The sequence below is a fragment of the Coturnix japonica genome, chromosome 5 (assembly GCF_001577835.2).
Source record: "Coturnix japonica isolate 7356 chromosome 5, Coturnix japonica 2.1, whole genome shotgun sequence".
Classification (NCBI taxonomy): Eukaryota; Metazoa; Chordata; class Aves; order Galliformes; family Phasianidae; genus Coturnix; species Coturnix japonica.
This window is the reverse complement of record NC_029520.1, coordinates 47,332,234-47,350,722: the sequence shown is the minus strand read 5'-3', so window position 1 is coordinate 47,350,722 and position 18,489 is coordinate 47,332,234.

Here is an 18,489-nt window from a genome sequence, read left to right as displayed (position 1 = left end):
GTGGAAGGACTGGGAGGAAGAGAGGGGCAACCCTCAAAAGAATGAACTCTTCTTTGTGTGGGGCAGGAGCACTGAGCCTGGTGTCATTGTATCAGCCAAAACTCCTCTGTGGTATCACAGAACCAGATTATCCTGTAAAAAAACTAAAGAAGGAAGTTGAATGAATGAAGAAAAGTTGAGAAACACACGAATAAAAAGAGTAACTGGGCACATCTCTTATGAGGCATTCACAGACGAAGCTGTCCGCATACTGGGTACTTTCCAAGTGCCCTGCAGACCAAAGCTGATTCATAGCTGTTCTTCAACAAACCTTTTTAAAAGACTGTAAAGAAGACAAAGTCCAGCTCAGAGACCAGTGAGACACAGGCAAAACAAGCACAACCAGATGAATACTTTTTAATACCAAGAGACCACTAAATTCTTCAGTGCCAAGAACTGAAGCTGTGTTTTCAGAAGTCATTCAAAGACTTGAGATATTGGGACATAAATGACTTATGACCATCACTACATAATGGGACATCTGAAGTCAATGATGGCTGCCAGCTGTCCTCTTCATGCTCCCCATCCTTGTGAGGCACCATTGCAGAGGAAGCTGAACAGGACATCTGCCTGTCTCAGGAATTGTGTTTTTAACTCCATATGAGTCAAGGGGTTCCTACTTTTGAAGATGAGGTGTAAGTACTCACGTCTCATAGCTGTGTATAAAAATACTTACCAAGAGCCAGACATGGAGTTACAGGGCAGTGACTCACAATTGCCTATTATTTACTAAATATTTTGCTGTTATACTAAGCACTCATTTTGTTCTCCAGTGCCCTCCAAGGAGAATTACTAACACATTTTGAGAGATGGTGTCTGTCCCAAAACTGCTGGAGTCTGGACAGACAAGACAAAGTGTGTGGTGTGATTAACAAGGACAGAGAGGTAATTTGCCCAGGGTCATAGCACTATAACTGAGACTGGCCCTCCTGATGTCCCATTCCCTATCTTTGGCCACTCAGTTCAGATGCTCTCTTATCCCAAGCCATAGAAAAAGTTACGCAAGAAAATAAATGTTGGAGGTTTGTACTTGGTATTTATTTACAGGAATAGTTATTTTATAGTCAGCAATTCTCACAGTTCTCTACTCCAAGAAAACAGGTTAGTAGTCTTTGATCCCATTTTCATTTCTTCTTCCATCAAGAAATGATAGTTCGCCTGCATAGGAGAAGAGATTCATTGTGACAGTGCTCAAGGTAGATCCTACTGTGTTGGCATGATGGATTTAAAAGCTAGATGATGACTGGGCATCAGAAGTCAGCATAAATTGAAACATGAAAAAAGATAACTTAAACAGCTGCTGTTTCTGGAGGTACTACCATGTTGACATTGTGCATTCTCTTGGGTAGGGGATAATCATTCAAGAAAATATCCCACCCTTTGCACTTCAGTATCCCATCTTCCAGGCAAGTTTTATGTGTTTACTGTCAAAATTATCTAAGCTGGGTACTAAACAGCTCAGTAAAGGAGATCAGTTTTAGCGTGCTGGGTGTAACATTACATATGTGTCACTGATCTCCAGGTGATGAGAGTGTGTTTCCCACTCTTCAGTGCATGTTGGGATGCTGAGGCCATGGATACCCCTGATCTGTCACTCATAGGCCAGAGCTGTCCCATGGGCACGAGACCTCAGCCTCTAACAGCAGAGGGGGTGAAGAACAAACCCCGTCTGCTCTCCCCAGCCCCCAGCTTTGCAAAACTATTCTTAGTTCAACCAGTGCCTGATTTCGGGGGGCACACTCATGACGTCCTGTGAACGTGTCGTATCTCCATTCCCATTCTCATGTTGCAGAGTTTTCTCATGTTCTATGTTTCCCATTTTACCAGGAGACAACCATACTCCGTGCTCACAGGGCACTGTGAGAAATGCAGACAGAAAGTGAAGAGGAGAGGATTACATCTGCTGCCTAGAAACCTTGAAAGAGGCACTGAAAACACTGGAGCTATAAGCTAGAATTTAACACCTGCCTTCAAGAGCTCTCTGTTTTAGCTATAATTGGAATATTTGTCCTTGAACAGCTCAGCTATGTCCCTGAGGAGGAAGGGCACTGAGAATAGCTGAGGGCATTCCAATAGCCATTGAGCTTCAGAAAACAGGGGGAAAAAATTGTCTTAGGCCTTAATGGTCGTTCTGACATTAAAATAATTGTCTAGATGTTAGAAAGATAGACAAGTTTTAGGCCACAGCAAAGGGTCCAGACACAAGATGAATAAGTATTTGTGCATGCGGCCAGTTGGGAATTTAAGAGAGCCATCAAACTCCAGAGGAGCTGCTCCTGACTCAGGAGGCCATGGATGGAAATTGGATCTCTCCCAGAGATAGGAGGCATTAGGTAGGACCTCTGTGTAGTTAGCAGGTGGGTTCAGTTGAAAGCAAGCAGTGGATCTTGAGTGTTTTCTAAACCAAGGAGAGATGGATTGAATCCCTCAAAGACCAAGCCAGCTGGAGGTGGCTATCTGTTGTGAGGTGGAGGAAAAACAGTGCAGGAGCAAAAGACCTGAATCTCACTCTTCTGAATTCCTCTGCTTGAACAAATTAACTTGCCTCAGGCTGGGCAAGGAGGGGCCTCGCCACTTCATGTTTTCCTTGGAAGGCAACTCCTGTCTCAAGTGCCTCCACAATAAAGGCCTGAACCTGCAGCATCAACTACTGGCCACCCCTTGGGTGAAAAGAAATCATCAGTGGAGTCCCTCATGCAGATCTCAGTGGATCTCCTTAGGAGGCGTCTGCGTGCCTTAGCAAATACCCAGGTACAAACATGAGGAGAAACATGCCACAGTTGTTTACCCAGGATCTGGGCTTTCTGGGCACCTGAATGCCAGTTGAAGCCCCCTCTGCTTCACACAGGATCACCATAAGCAGTGAACCCACTGATCAGCTGAGCCCGTGGCCCCGCCGCTGCTTCCAGCCGCATGCCAGTGGGCCTGCCTGGCCTTGCAGCTGTTTTATCATTTTAATTAAGCTCTGCAAACATGGAGATGTTAGGGCAGGATTCATGCCTCTGGTATTTGCTCTTGGCACTGGCAAGGACGGGCTTTCTGGGTGCCAGGAAGGGACCAGGCACACACCAACATCCCTAGGCCTGACTCCTGCTGGTGGAGGAACAAATGAAACATTGAGTCTTGTGAACCAGCCCAGCATTGTTCAAAGCTGTTCACTGTCCCCCTTCCAAAGGGATGTGGGGGTTGAACACAGGGCTGCTTTTCTGTAGTCTAGGGGGTTTCTCCTTCAGCCTCCATGGGCTGGTGAGGCTCTGCCCAACAGGGAAACAGCAGGCCCAGGCGCAGCCCACCTCTACAGCCCCTTCCATGGTTGGGGGTCATGTCTATACCCTCAGCCTGCCTATGCAGTCTGGAGCGCTTCCTGCTGGCACCAGCCATATTCATATATATTCATTCATATAGAGTTGCACATCACATAAACACTTGGTTGTGATACTGTGAGGTATCTTACTTGGATGTGTACTGTGAGAAGATGACGCATGGCAAGTGTACCTTCCTTCATGTGTCATCTTCGTCCCTGCAAAGCTCTGTTTAGCCTCCCGGGGTTTTCTAGATATTTTTGATTGATTTTTATTGCTGATGAAGGATTTACATTGTACTTACTGTCATGATTTGGTTTTTAATTGTTTTCTTTTCTAGGAAATGACTTCAAACTTTTTGTTGTTGTTGTTTGAAATGTAAGAACAGTTTATTTCCCATTGGGTTTCCTAACTTCCTCAAAAGAAATGTCACTGATAGGACACTAGTTTCTGACTCCAAAATTTTAATGGCTTGTACAAACTTGTCTATATGTTTTATACAAGAATCAGAAGTGTTTTTAAAGAAAAAAAGAAAGATGAAAGAAAGTGAAGTGTAATAAAAAGTATAGCTAAAGGGTTTTGAGTGGTATCTCCATATCAAGAGAAGTTACATCACCAGGGAAAGGAACAGATATACTCTTACAGTGCTTACTCTTACAGTCATTATCCTTATTAGCAGTGTTGTTATAGCACCAGAGCAGCAGCAGCTCAAGGCCATGGAAGAAGAAGGGCTCAGGGGCAACATGCATGGTGGGGGGCCTGGCCTGGGCTAGAGGAAGGAAACAAACTTGTATAGCAGGAATAGCTGTGTTTTTGGGAAGGAGTGTTCCAGAAAACCCTTTTCTTGTTTCTCTCATGTCTTCACGTGTTTGTCTCACTATCATCAGCCACACTCTACCCATTTATCTCAGAAATGACCCCAAGCACAGTAGATGCTTGTAACTTGCTAACCCACTGGAAAGGGACACACTGAGTCCAACTTGGCCTTCAGCCATGGGCAATGCTCCTTTCCTGCTCTCCCAGGGACCACTGTAAGTGCTTAGATAAAGGAGTTGCTTAGGTCCTGTCTGTGGCAAAGAGGAGAGAAGTAGTCTCCTCCAGGAGTGTATCAGACCCTAATGGGTTGTACTAAGAGTAAAGTCCTGCTTCTCTTTGGAGGCTCATCCACCAGTGACAGACAAAGATGGGTCTGACTCAACACGTTCCCTTTAAAATGGGTTACTCCAGGCGGGTTGGCAGAGCTAAATCTGACCATAGGTAGATATTTTTGTAAACAAATTATGAAGAAGAAAAAAAACCACCAACCCCCTTTTCTAGGAAGCCACCCACTTTTTGCATGCCAGCTGCTCCATTGCCTGGAAGCTTTCCAGACAAAGTGCAAAAAAGTTTCTGGATGAGCTGCAAATTAATTCAGCAGCAGTTCATTTGTTTTCTTTAGGTGCGTGTACCAATTCCAATAAAGTTAGCACATGATATTTGCTACTAAGAATAGTGTATAAAATGCTACAGGCATTTATAGCCTCCATATTCTGCATGCACAGAGGTCTGATTTGAGTTTCAAGAAATCAAATACTCCAGCACAATTCAAACATGGTCTTATGAAAGTTTCATGCAGTATCGTCAAGGGAGCACGCAGTGCAGCCTTACTTATATCACACCAGCTGGTGCCCAGGAAGATGGCTTTGCCACTTCTCAGAGGGAGGAATCACACCAGCATTCACGCAGATAAAAGAAAAAAGAGAGGGGTTGATGTTCATATTGTTTTGTATGGGTTGGATCCTCAGCTGATCTGTGCTGTTGGAGCTCCATTGCAATCAGCAGTACCACTACAATGTGCCTCGAGTGGAAGATACACTTTAAGAAATACAAGAAAGGAACTTAGATTAAATGTTAGCATTCTAGAAATAAGTTTCTAGATAAAATCCCTGCACTACACTGCCTTATTTTTAGATAGACACAACATCTAATTTACAGACCAATTAGGAGATTAATTTATATATGTATTTGTAAGGAAGTGTATGGATGTAGATACAGATCTATAAAAGGCCAGCACTGACAGGAGTATCAGACTGCGTTACTGGCAAACTTTTGGGCTTCACCAACTCACCACCAGAAACATCTCTTTTCCAGATCTGCCATATCTTAGTATAGCATATTTAACCCCTCACTGTCCATTGGATAGTGTTGGGACTAGATCATTCTCACTTAGCAGCTGATTAGAGATGAATATAAATAGTCTCTCTGCATGTACATTTACCTATTTTGCATTCAAAACGAGATGGAATTATCTGTCAGAATGGTCCTGAGGTTTACCTACAGCACCTCAATAGATTCACTGGTGACCCACATTTCTGGGTTAATCTTGCAGATGGCGGGTGAGATGACCGTGAAGCCTTCAGATAATAGGCTGGAGATGGCTGCCAACATTGCCACAGGCATAAGCATCATCAAGCAGGGAGGTCTGCACAGGGAGCAACGAGTACAAGTCATCCAGTACATGCAAGTACCAGGAAGTGCCTGGCATTTGAAGAATTTCTGTATTCATTGTTCACATGAACATTGAGTCCCCAGGAGCCTGGGCACCCAGAAACTAGGGAAGCACTGCAGGGGTTTCAGACCAGTCATATTCTCTGCTGACTTTGTCAGAGTTGAATAACAGGAGCTGTTCAAGTCTTGGTCCTAGTGATAGAAGATGAGGTGAGCCAGGGTATCCAGGTTGTCTCAGCTTTTCTCATCAAAACTCTTTTCATTCTGCGGTTCTCTACCATTCACTGAAGTATAGACATCTCTTCTCCTTTTCCATCCCACTCATATATGGTCTGATGTCACCACAGCTCTTCCAGCGCACGGCTGAGTGTGGGCAGTGGAACTCATGAAACATAAATCATATTGAATGGGTATTTTGACCAAATGTGGCATTAATTGGTGGCTGAGAGCAGCACATTTCTGAAGTAAAAGTAGGGTAGGAATGCCTAGAATCATAGAAAGGCTTAGGCTAGAATGGACCTTAAAGCCCACCCAGCCCCAACCCCTATCATGGGCTGCTTACCCCCACCAGCTCAGGCTGCCCAGGGCCCATCCAGCCTGACCTTGGGCACCTCCAGGGATGGGGCACCCACAGCTCTCCAGGCAGCAGTGCCAGGGCCTCACCACCCTTGAAATGGTGCTAACACATCCCCTTGAATAGCTTCCTTTTGGTTAGAGCAGAACTTGTGCAGACTGTATGCTTTCCAGACAAAGGATGCACAACGCCCAGATTTTGAAGGCTGCTGATGGCTTCTAGAAGGGACTGAAAACCTCATCAGTGCAGCATAATTATTTGTAACACAGGCCAATTTCAACGCTCAGCACAATACAATTTCAAACAATACGTGGTGAAAATTAATTTCCAGGTCTGCTGAGAGGCTGATAACATTCCTGGTTACGTTGTTAGTCCCGCTGGTGTGCTCATTTTCAAGTAATCATATTAGAGGCAGATGTCGCACAAGAATGTGACTCCGAGAACTATTAAGAGACACTGAGCTCCTTTGTCTCCTGAAGCAAGTTTCCATGGGATTATACTGAGCAGAATAATTTAAGATTCAAAAAAGAAAAGAAAAAAAAAAAAAAGAAAACACAATAACAATCTTGAAATGATTTAATGGGATATTTCTTTAATCTTCCTTGTTTGGAAGAATCCAAACCAATCAGGAGTGAAGGGACACATCTCCCCAGGGTTGCAGTCATGAAATACTAACTCACAACCATTTTCTGTGGGACATTTGTTATTTTTGCAAATCTCCCTCCTAGGTAAAACTGCACTCTTCCATCCTCCTGCCAAAAAGCAGTAGTCATTTTTTGGTTTTAGGGGGGATTTCTTTTCCTGTGTATTCTCATCCCTTTAGAGATGCTTTCAAAACCCAGGTGCAGAGCTTTGGCATCAGCAACTTCCCCAGAGCACTTTATAGCACATAAATCTTGCTCCTGGTTAATCAAACGCTGCTGGGGCTTGCCAAGGAACCATGTGGATGGAACGCACTCTCCCTCCTTTCCCTCTTATCAAGGGTTGCTGCTGCTTCTTCAGAGGCAGAATGGGAATTTTTGATTTCAGCTTGACTTCAGGATGGTTATGAATGTTGACTTATTGGACATGGGCATTTTCTTCACAATGAAGGTTTGGTTTTTCCAGAATTGCCTTTAATGAGACAGCTGCACTTGGGCCTTCTCTGGAGCAAAGACCCTCTTGTTCTCACCTTTACAGTGATATACCATGACCCTAACCCCAGCTTCAGCCCTCAGCAAGGCTGGAGCTGCAATTAATATCAATCACTTTTGAATTTCCAGGGGCAGAAATGATCCCTGCCCTTGCTGTCGCATCTAGGTTTTCACTAGCTCTATTCCCACCCTGCTGGCTCCAAGGTCAGCCTGCTGAGCTCCTGCTTTGCTCTGTTTTAATTCTGGTCTCTGAGCACTGATTTCTGTGTGCAAGACATGGAGGCCACACCCCGGTGTATGCTACTCCCAGGCATTAACAGCCTTGTGCTAAACAAACACACAAAGATACTTCAGCATCTGGTTTTGCTGGCAGCAGAAAGAGACATTATATGTCTCTGGAAATCTGATAAAGCACTGACATATAAATCCTGGATTGCAAGCATTGCCAGTTTAACTCCATTGGACTGAATTTGCTGCACTGCTTAAGGCTGAGAATAAGATTTCTTACTTTTCCTAAGCACTGTAAAACAGTCTATTTTAAAATTAGTATTTGGCAATATCTACAAATTTCTACCCCTAGGGAATAACCCCTCAAACTCAGGTTCTGCAGCCTGACATGCTACCCCAGGGTAATGACTTTCCATTTGCTCTGCCCTATTTGTGGATTTTGCACAAGCCTGTCTACCCCATGCTTATTTTAGAAGGCTGGATGATTGCTTGCTGCCTATGCATCCTGCAGTCTGCAACTTACTCCATAATCTCTCCAAGGGACAGTGATAAGTGCCATCATTTCTCCCACTTCTCAATTTCCTATCATTGCAGAATGTATTTCCTTTCTTCTACACTTTGGACTACCGAGCATCCCTCTCAGTATGCATCAAGGGCTTGCTGCAGATCACGCTTGAGTCTTGAGATGCTAGAAGAGATATGATTAAATTTTAAAAAATAGTCTATTGTAGATTTAGTCAGGAGAATATCTAACATTATTTGATATGTATTTGCTTAGCTCCATTTTGCAAGAAGTGTTCAGATAGCATCAGAGAAAAAAAGCAGAATTTGAACCAATGCTTGGATGCACATAGGAGACACTGCTGAGATGGGTGAAGAGTAGCTCAAATCCCCTGTAAATGAGATTTCATACTTGGAACAGGAGGTGCATGCTAAAGACGAAGACTGTCGGACTATGCCTGTTACAAGCTGTGCACCCTGATTCAGCCATGCACTAACAAGTGTGCAGAGCTGCATCCAGAGCCCAGAAACATGGCGTTCCCCACTTCCTGGCCATGGTGCAGTCAACCCCTTATGTCTCAATAAACCCTAGTTCCACTGCCATCAAACCCCATGAGTGCTGTTTCTGTCCTCTCCTTGCCTTCTCCCTCTGCCCCCAACCAGCCCTATATCACCTTTGAATGGAGGAGGCCAGATGGGTGTCAGGGAGGAGGTGGAAATACATTTTAAATAGATATGGGGAATTTGCTGTGCTTCCCTGAGGCAGATATAGGCTTGAAGGATGAATTTACCCCCCAGAAAAGCAGAACAGTTAGGATCTTAAGTAAAATGGGAAAGGAAATGTAAGTAGAGCTCTAAGGCTGGAGAGATGGAGACTTTGCCAAGGAGGAAGATGGAAAAATAATGGAGTAGGAGTGAAAACAGTGTTTAACTTTGGCCATATCTGACAGCGAGTCCTCATGAAGAAAACCATGAGCAACGAGGACATGAGAATTTCCCTCCCTGAGGACCTTGCTGGCCTGGAGAACCCAGAAAGATCTGGTTATTTTAATAGGGACACAAAATTAGTTTAAAATTTATTTATTTATTTATTCTTTTTTTTCCCCCTTTATAGAACCCATCCCTGCCCTTTTTAAGAACTGCAAGTGTTTTGGCAGAAAACTTGCTTCCCTGCTACCAAAAGAGAGCTGTCCCCTACCCAGCAGCCAGGGCAGTCTAATGTAAATGTGGTGGAGATAGCTATTGCTGAACTGCTCCATTTAACGTGTTTGAAGAGGCTTCATAAAACAAAAGCAAAAAGAACAGTCCTGCAAAGGATGACCTGTTTATTTAAGCGCACAAAATTTCATTATTAGTGGTATAGTCACTCACAGTGCATGTACGTAGGCTCCATTTAGGGAATGCGTTATCTGTACATTAAAAAATCACTCCAAGTGTTATGGAAAAAAGAATGTCTACTGATAACATTGACACAAGCAAAGCTGTGAATACTTAACTGCTTATCTTTGCTTAAGTGTCCTCTTAGAAACATACATCTTCACATACAACTTAACATACAGACCTTAGGTATGAAGGAAATTTGCCCCCCAGCTCTTTCTTCCATTTGATTATTGTGGATACTGGTCTGGATTTTTTTCTTAGCTCTTTGATTGAGATGAATGTGTCTATCTGTCTGGACCTCTTCTGAAGAAATGTTGCTAGCGTCCTTGCCCATATTTTGTTGTAATTAAATAGTTTCAGTGTTTTGCCTTGATGAAAGTGTAGAATTTGTCCTTTGGGGTCTATGTTGTGTCTAAATGGGCCTTTGTAGTTAAATCCTAGAGATCAAATTCATTGCAGAGCAATGGTACACAACGAGGCTTTGTTAAATAAGAAAATATGTGTTATATGTGTGCACAACAAGAATTTGAGGGCAAAATTCCTCTGTCTGGGCCACACAATGAGGGCAGAAGAGGTGCTGGAGATGTACCATGGCCAGCGGCTTGGGTGTAATTATGAGACGTGTTAGCTTTGATGATAAAGCTAGCTTCAGATGTTCCAGAGAAACAGAAGCATTGCAACCACCATGTTTAATAATTTGTTTTTCTACTATAAGCCATATGTCCTTCAAAAAGGTGTTCTTGTTGAAATAATCAGCGACAGATATCGTGACACAGTATAGATCTCCCATGTGCTCTGTGGTCCAGGGGAGGATTTTGCCAGGCTGAGGGGCACAGTATGTTCACAAGAGGAAGATGAAAATAGCTGCGGTGTGTCACTGTCATCCCTGAGCTTGGCCGCTTTGACACTTTACACAAGCACCACTTGAGAACCAGGGAGGGTCACCGGAGTGGAGTGTGAAGTACACGAACCTGAGCAGCGTAAATGTCACAGGAATAAGAGCAGTTTGGGAACCCCTGTTTTTTCATAAACGAGCCTCCTGTCTTTGTTTACAGATACGATTGAAGTGCATCCACCAGCACATTCAACTATGACTTTTTTCCCCTTACTTTTTCCCTTCTCTTAAGATAAGAACAGAGAACAGGTTATTCTAAGCTTGCAGGAAATGACAGTGATATTAATCACCAATTAATCAAGATCTCTAACAAAGCCCTACTGTGTTGGATATTGACATCACCATGGCGTTACAAATGTCAGAACTGCCATTGTTCTGCTAACAGTGACACATCCTCCTGCTTCCCACTTGGCATCTCTGGGCTCCAATGAAAGCAAGCCATGCTGCTTCTGCTGCTGCTCCTGCCTCCTGGACAGGAGGTGCAGGCACAGAGACATGAAACGACTTGGTCGAATCACATGGGATCCCAGAGAGAGCCAGGAACACAGGTCTTCTCAATCCTGGCACGGGGAGGGAACTCTGTTTCTTATAAACAAAATAATTCACATACCTGACATGAAAGGATGTATCACAATGATGAATGCGTGTGCATGTACGTGTGCAGGTAGATATATAATATATATACATGTGTGATATATAATACTAGGTGTGCAGCTTATTAAGTCTTGGCCAGAAAGAGCTATTGTAATGCTGGCTGAACAAATTTATGGAAATCAGTCGCTAGTGAAATTAATAAGCTTTACAGTATTCTTCAGGCAAATCAAATGCTTGTAGAACAGTTAGTCCTGGGGCCCCGAACTGGAAAATAAGTTATTATGGAAAAATGGGTTTTAATGGAGCATGAAAGTGTATACAGAGAGAATATGTTTTGCCCATTTCCCTGCCACCACTCCCCAAGGCTGTCCTTGTCCTAGACCACCAGCATTAACCTGTGAGGCAGGACCTTGCCTGCACAGCTGGCAGTGGGAGGAGGTTGCTGTTTTAGAAGGTTGTGCAGGCAGAGAGTGTCAGCAGGGCCAATGAGGATTAGTCAAACTCATAAACAAATGGAGCAAGCAGGTATGTGACCTCTGATGTCTCAAGTTGGAACATGGGAAATTCCAGTTAGATATAAAACAAAATATTTTTACTATGAGGGTGATCATACAGAACACGTTGCCCAAAGAGCCTGTGGGATTTCCAGTCCTTGGAGGTATTCAAGATTGGACTGGAAAAGTCTCTGAGCAAGCTGATCTGAATGGACCTACGCTGTGTTGGACTGAGTGGTCTCCAGAGATGCCTCCCAGCCTAAAATTTTCCCTTGATTCTATGCCTGCAGATGTGGGGATCATAAGGAAATCGGACTGTAGAAAGCAGTCAGACTGTGCATGGAAAAACACAAAGCAGAAGGAACGCCATTACTTGGTTGTGTAGAACCTCTTCAAGTCAGTCCATGGATTAGATGGCACTAATTTATCCAGGAGGATTTTCCAGGTCCCCACTCGGGCGCCCACCCTGTGTCTCCCCAAGAACTTTTGTGATGCCCAGCAGGACAACACAGCAGTGAGAACTGCTTCAATCAGGAGTGGCAGGGGAATGGCAGGCATGCACAGGGTGTGCACAGGACATACACGGCAGGATGCTGGCACTGGCTCACAGCAAATACTTTGCTTCTGCTGCAACTTGCTCCTGAGGTGCTTCCTGCTGCTTACGGGAATCCCATGCCATGGGCACAGCAGTATTGTGCACAGCAAGTGTGGGGGGAGCATGGTCCCAAAGCCTCTTAGTCCTCAACAGAGGGCTGCTAGTTGTGTACTGTCCTTGTGAGCAAATGTGGATTTTTATTTCTTTTCACTGCTTTATGCCTATTTTGTGTAAGACTTTTTACACGAGACCATTGCATCATTCCTTCTCCATCCCCTGTTTTCAAGGTGACCAAGGGGATCCCTTGTTGAAATACAACATTCCCATGTCACCTGTCAATCACAGCTCCCTCGTTGAGTCTACCACCACCTTCCTGCATATCCATTTTCCTTCCTGGCCTCAACCCACAGCTTGGCCTCAGCGCTCAGCTTCATGATCCGTATTCAACTCTTGTGTGAGATTTCCTCTCCTGGTTACCAGCTCTTCCTTTTTCTTCTCACTCTCTTCCTTCTCCTGATCTGGCTCACTATCTCCCTGCTTGGCAGGTCTTGCAGGAGAATACGTTTACACTTTTGCCTATCCCCACTCAGATTGTTGCCTTCAGGACTCCCACGATACTCTCAAGCCTCATGATTTGTACTGCTGATTTCTTCTGCTCTTCTCTTTGGAGAGTTTCCAGCCCCAGCTCCTTGAAACAGAAATGCTGTCTGGGTGCTTTCCTTGGGCACAGATCCATGGGAACCCCCAAGGTTTAACTGGAGTTGGCCCAACACTGTCACCAAATGGTGGTTTCCACAGTTGTGGGGCATCAATTTCTGAATACTAATCACACGTTTTAACTGGATTGAGTCTCCACATTGTCAGCCTTAGTGAGGGAAATCAAGAAAGATCTGGCAGATATTTTGGCTGGGCATCAAGTAAACATGTAACAAGCTTGGCCCATCACTTACAACAGTGGAGGAAGTGCTCAAATTGCTTTCGGTATCTGCACCTCAAATGCCTTGTGTCTGTCAATGCTCTTTTATGCTCATATGCAGAGGTAACGACACCATAAGATGCATTAATCGGAAAGAAGACACTGAGTTTCAAGTGTCTGTGCTAGAAGAGACTTTTAAAATGTTTTGTACGTCTTTCTGCCTTGAAGTATTTCAAACACTCATGTCTTGTTTGCTGAACACTCTGAACAATACGCAGGTAGTTACAGATTGATTTCATAAATCACCCAAAGAACAAGACGATCTTTCAGAGCAGAAAAGACAATTTTGAGGAAGTTTATTTTTGAAACGGCAATATTTATCGGCTTAGTACTTTAGACAGAATAAACCTCAACTGTTGGGCCTGAAAACCACCTGGAAAATATTAGAAAAGGCCTGTGTTCAGTCTGTGATGTTGTATGTGTATGCATGTAGCAAATGCTCATATATAGACATGTGTGTAAAAACTGAATAGAATGAAAATGGACAGTACCAAATTTCACGAGCCAAGTAAACTCCAAAGCACAAGTTTAATTTTAGATTGATGCATGTTTTTGTGACAGCGTAGAGATATGAAGCTAACCAGGACCTGGCTGCATAGGCACAGGGCAAGCTACTCCTGCAGAGGCTCTGCTGGAATGGCTGCGTTGGCAGAGTTCCCCAGTATAGATTTGTATGCACTAATAATGGGTACTCCATATCTGTTACAGTAACACTGTGCCTCCAGGTAATGAAGCCGAGTCAGCAAAAGAAATCTTAGAAGGTCCTACCTAATGCTGATGTTATGCTGATGTTATGTCTCAGAAAGTATTCCAGGGTTTTCCTTTGTTCTCAGTGGGGTTGAAAACCCACATTTTCAAACTATAATGAGGGATAATTTTGGAACAAGCAAACAAAGAAAGATGAGCTATAGTTGCTTGATTTAAATTCATTCTATTGATCTGATTAATTTTGATTTTTCAGTGTTTCCATTTTCCAGAGTATGACATGAAGATTTCCTTACAGTGTGATCCCTGTTGTAACAGAATATCAAAATGAAAAGCTGTTCTATGGTGAACAATGCAATGAATGAAGCAATTCACTCTCAAAAATAAAGGTAGAATAGATCCTTTCAAAACTGCCAGTAACTTTTCTACTGGATTTCACAACTCTTTCAGATTCTAATAGAACCAATTAATCTGACTTCCATTGAAATTTATTTGCCAAGCCCAAAATTTAAACAGTAAATGGTAGACATTTATTTTCAATACTACTTCTATGACAGTAAGAGACATACCGAATAACCAGCAGATCCTTGTGGACAAGTTCTCCTTACAAGTCGGGTACAACTTTCCTCTTTATTGGAAAAAGGCAATGTACCATTGCGGGGACTTGCCAGGAGATGTGACAGACAAGCTAACACTTGTACTCTGTAAGTGAAGGTAAGTCCGTGTCAGGTCATGCTGTCCCACCGGTTGTCCTGGTGAAGGTGACATCCTCCCACTCACATTGGCCTCTATGTTTCTTCACTGTCATGAAAGGAAGTGATTATCGTTAATGCTCTCTTGTAAACAATAATGAAAGGATTCCTTTCATTTTCAATTTACTCTTTAGTGTTTGATCACCTGCCTCACTTAGGTGAAGTGTCTCTTGCCATGGTTGCATCATGGGACCTGCTGGCCACATTGACAATACAGCTTGGCTCCATCCAGCTCTTCACAGAATCACAGAATCAACAAGGTTGGAAAAGACCTACAAGATCATCCAATCCAACCATCCACCCATCACCAATAGCTCCCACTAAACCATGTCCCTCAACACAACGTCCAAACATTCCTTGAACACCTCCAGGGTTGGTGACTCCACCACCTCCCTGGGCAGCCCATTCCACTGCCTGACCTCTCTTTCAGAGAAGTAGTTATTTCCTAATGTCCAACCTGAACCTCCCCTGACATGGCTTGAAGCCATTCCCTCTAGTCCTATTGCTAGTTACACGAGAGGAGAGGCCAACCTGATTAGGAGTGTGTTAAAAATCAGTGAAGCTGCTGACTTTCCTAATAAAGAGAATGAGAGAGAGAAGTAACATTTCTCCAATTTTAGGCAGTCACAGCTGTCTTCGGCTCTTTCCAGCCATTGTTAGTGGTCAGTGACATTCTGAGCTCTTAAACTGGATCCAGCTGTGGTCCTCCTCCAGGCTGTTGTAGTTCAGTATACAAAGACACGCATGGCTTGGACAGAATTTTGTATTGCACTCAGTGTTTTCTCCAGCCCTTTCTACAAACCCCTGCATGATGTCTGATCACAATAGACAAGCAGACAAACAAGGAAGAAACGGAGGGCAGGGGACAGGAGAGGAGACTTCATACTCTTTGCCAAAACTAACAACCCTCCCCTTCCAAAAACCATTGTTTCCTTCCCATTTTTGTACAAAGGATGCACAAATCCATGCTTTAGAGTGAGTGGTTAAAGCACTTCTGTATTTGTTTGCAGCACTGTAGGGTCCATCTCTGCCTTTTGGGCACTTTTCAAGCACTGTATGTCACGACCCAGGTGTAGCGATGCTCTGTGGTAGTGTGCGCTTTGAAAGAGGACAATTCAAGAGACTTCAGGAAAGGAAGGACTGTGATAAAAAAGGTCTGTGCTGCCCTTAATCCTCCACTGCAGGCAGAGCCCTGGACCTAGCCTGTCTGCTTGCACCATGCTGAAGGAGCCCAGGGACACTGGTGGTTCCCACCAAAGGCAGAAGCTGTGTCTCCAGCAATTTCCTGCTTCTCTCCTTGCTTCTGGCTCCTTGTACTCAGCACTACTCCCTGTCCCTCTTGTTGTTCCTGCCTTCACCAAAGGGACACATTCTGCTCACCAGGGCTTCCCAGAGGAGTGTGCATGTGTGTCTCATTGCAATCTGGGACCGAGAAAATGTGAGAGGAGGCAAAGAACAATTGGAAGGAAAAGGAATGAGAAGAGGGCAAAGAGCCACTAAACAAACAGATCTGCGGCATCCAGGCATGTGGCACTCATGTTGTTCCAGCCCTGTGGCCAAACAGCTTCAGCTCTCCCAGGCCTTGGCCATCGTGAGGTGGGGGGAGAGAGGGAGGGGACAGGCAATAGTTTCACAAGGACGTACTGTTCTTGAGCAACTTCTGTGCAGGTATGAACATGATTTCCTGCAGCATTGATTGGTACGTAAGTCTTCTCGCGCAAATAGGGCTGAATACATTTGTTTACTCTGCCTGATGTGAGGAAAATCACAGATAATCACAGATTAAAAGAAAAAAAAAATCACAGAGGAAAACTACTGACATTTTATTTATGGGGTGAAGTGATACTTTTTGCATGCACAAAGTAGGGAAAAGTGAAGGAGAGAGAAACCATCCAGGTGAGGAGCTGCAGAAGAGCAGCTGAGGCTATTTGGCCCAAAGTACAGAGAAGGAGGTAGAGATGGTGGGATGAGCTTTGAAAAATAGCTTGTACAGAGCAATGTGCTGCTCCAAACTGAGTCATTTAAAGGCATCTCGGGTGCATCTGCCCTGCAGTTACTTATGTGAATGCAGCAAATGATTAGATTTTCTGGCATGGGCCATCCTGCACAGGGCAGGTTACTATAGCAGTGTTTACTTTTATGGCAAACAAACGTATCCAGTGTGAGTTACCTTGGGGACAAGCCTCCCACTGAGCAATAGCGATGTCACAGCTCAGCCCATGTCTGAGCCTTCCCTTGGGCCCTACTCCCAGCAGGATTTGACAGAAATAACTTCAGGAAAGAAAAACACACCTAGCCTCCTGCTGGCTTGTGTTAGGGTTGGATGGAGTTCTTGTGCAAACGAGTTGTGCATTCAAATAGTTCATTCAAATGTGGAACTGTGGAGAGGCAGATGATAATGATGAAGATAGGTGGAATATGCCAGAAGTTTTAACTAAGCAGAAAACAAACATGTTCTGTCCAGGGGAATGAAGAACAGGAATCATACTACCCAATGCAATCTGTGGAAATGAAGCCTGGTGCACAGCAGCCAAGATAAAGCTGAGCCCTTGGGGGACACTGCCTAAAGGTGGAAGTGGCTGTGCTCTGTAGGAGAGGGAAGAAGTAGTATGTATGCATAATGCTGCTGTGACAGTGTGGGGAAGGAAGCATCAGAGGATCTGATACCTCCTTCGGTCACACAGACCCATTGTATTACAACTCTTGCATGTCTGTGTGTAACATCCACCCTGACCTGGTGATGTATGTGCAGATCTAGACACAGCATGAAGCACTGGTCTATATATATTTGCCTGCAGGAAGCATCATACTCACTTCCCCAGTAGAGTTTCTTCACCAGCGTAGCTGGATAAACGTCATTGATGACTCTGAGAAATGTCTGTCTGCCACTGCCGTGCCAAGTGCAGAATACCCAATCTCCCTCACAGCAAGGGCTAATTGCATCAGCTTCCTTATTGCAGAGAACTTCCTTCTCCTGGCAGGCAAATGGCCCGGCTTCATTTCCCCCCCTTGAAGAATCCCAGTCTCTGAATCATCCCATCCACCAAATTCAAGGCACAATTTAGCCCATTGTATCCTGTTTTTATTTGAAGGAAGCAATGAGCCCTGCTGCCAAGAGGTTCCTAACACTCTGAGCGAAGTCTGAGGGGATGTGGCCAACTTCATTCTAGAAAACAAGAAGACTTCTTTGGTCCATGTATCTGAATTTATCATAGGACACCAAGAAATGCTGGAGTATCTGGACAGGTCCCATGTTTGTAGCAGAACCACTCATGGTAGGGGGTTTCACAAGGATTTTGCATCCAGTTCAGGGCATGATGATTCCTTCAGACTTCAGACTAGGCTGTATCACAGCTTGCTTTTGTCTTTCATCTCTTGGATATTGACTTCCATCCCTTGGACACTGGCTTCCAACTGCTGGGTTTAATTTGTTTGGAAGATGCTCTTTTTCCCTCCTGTTTTTTTCTATTATTGTTCATTGACTGATACGAAACCACTGTATGTTTCTTATTTCTTTTTCTTTTCTTTTTTTAAAGTTAATGTTAATAGGAAGAGTGCAGTGGGCAATAGGAAACTTGCTGCACAGGATGTTTCTGTACCCCGAATTCACTTGAAGGTTTGCTGACATCTTAGTGTCCAGGTATGAGTGTGATCTGATCTCTGTTGGCCACTGCACTGTGTGTCCACTTTGTCCCAGCCATGGGAATAAACAGAAATTTGCTCTCTGTCATCATCAGAATGTTCTGTGAATTCTGTCAAGATGCGACACCTTCTGCAAAGAGCAAATGCCTCTTCTTAAGAATGAGCCATGAAACATATTCCCTTTTGATGTGC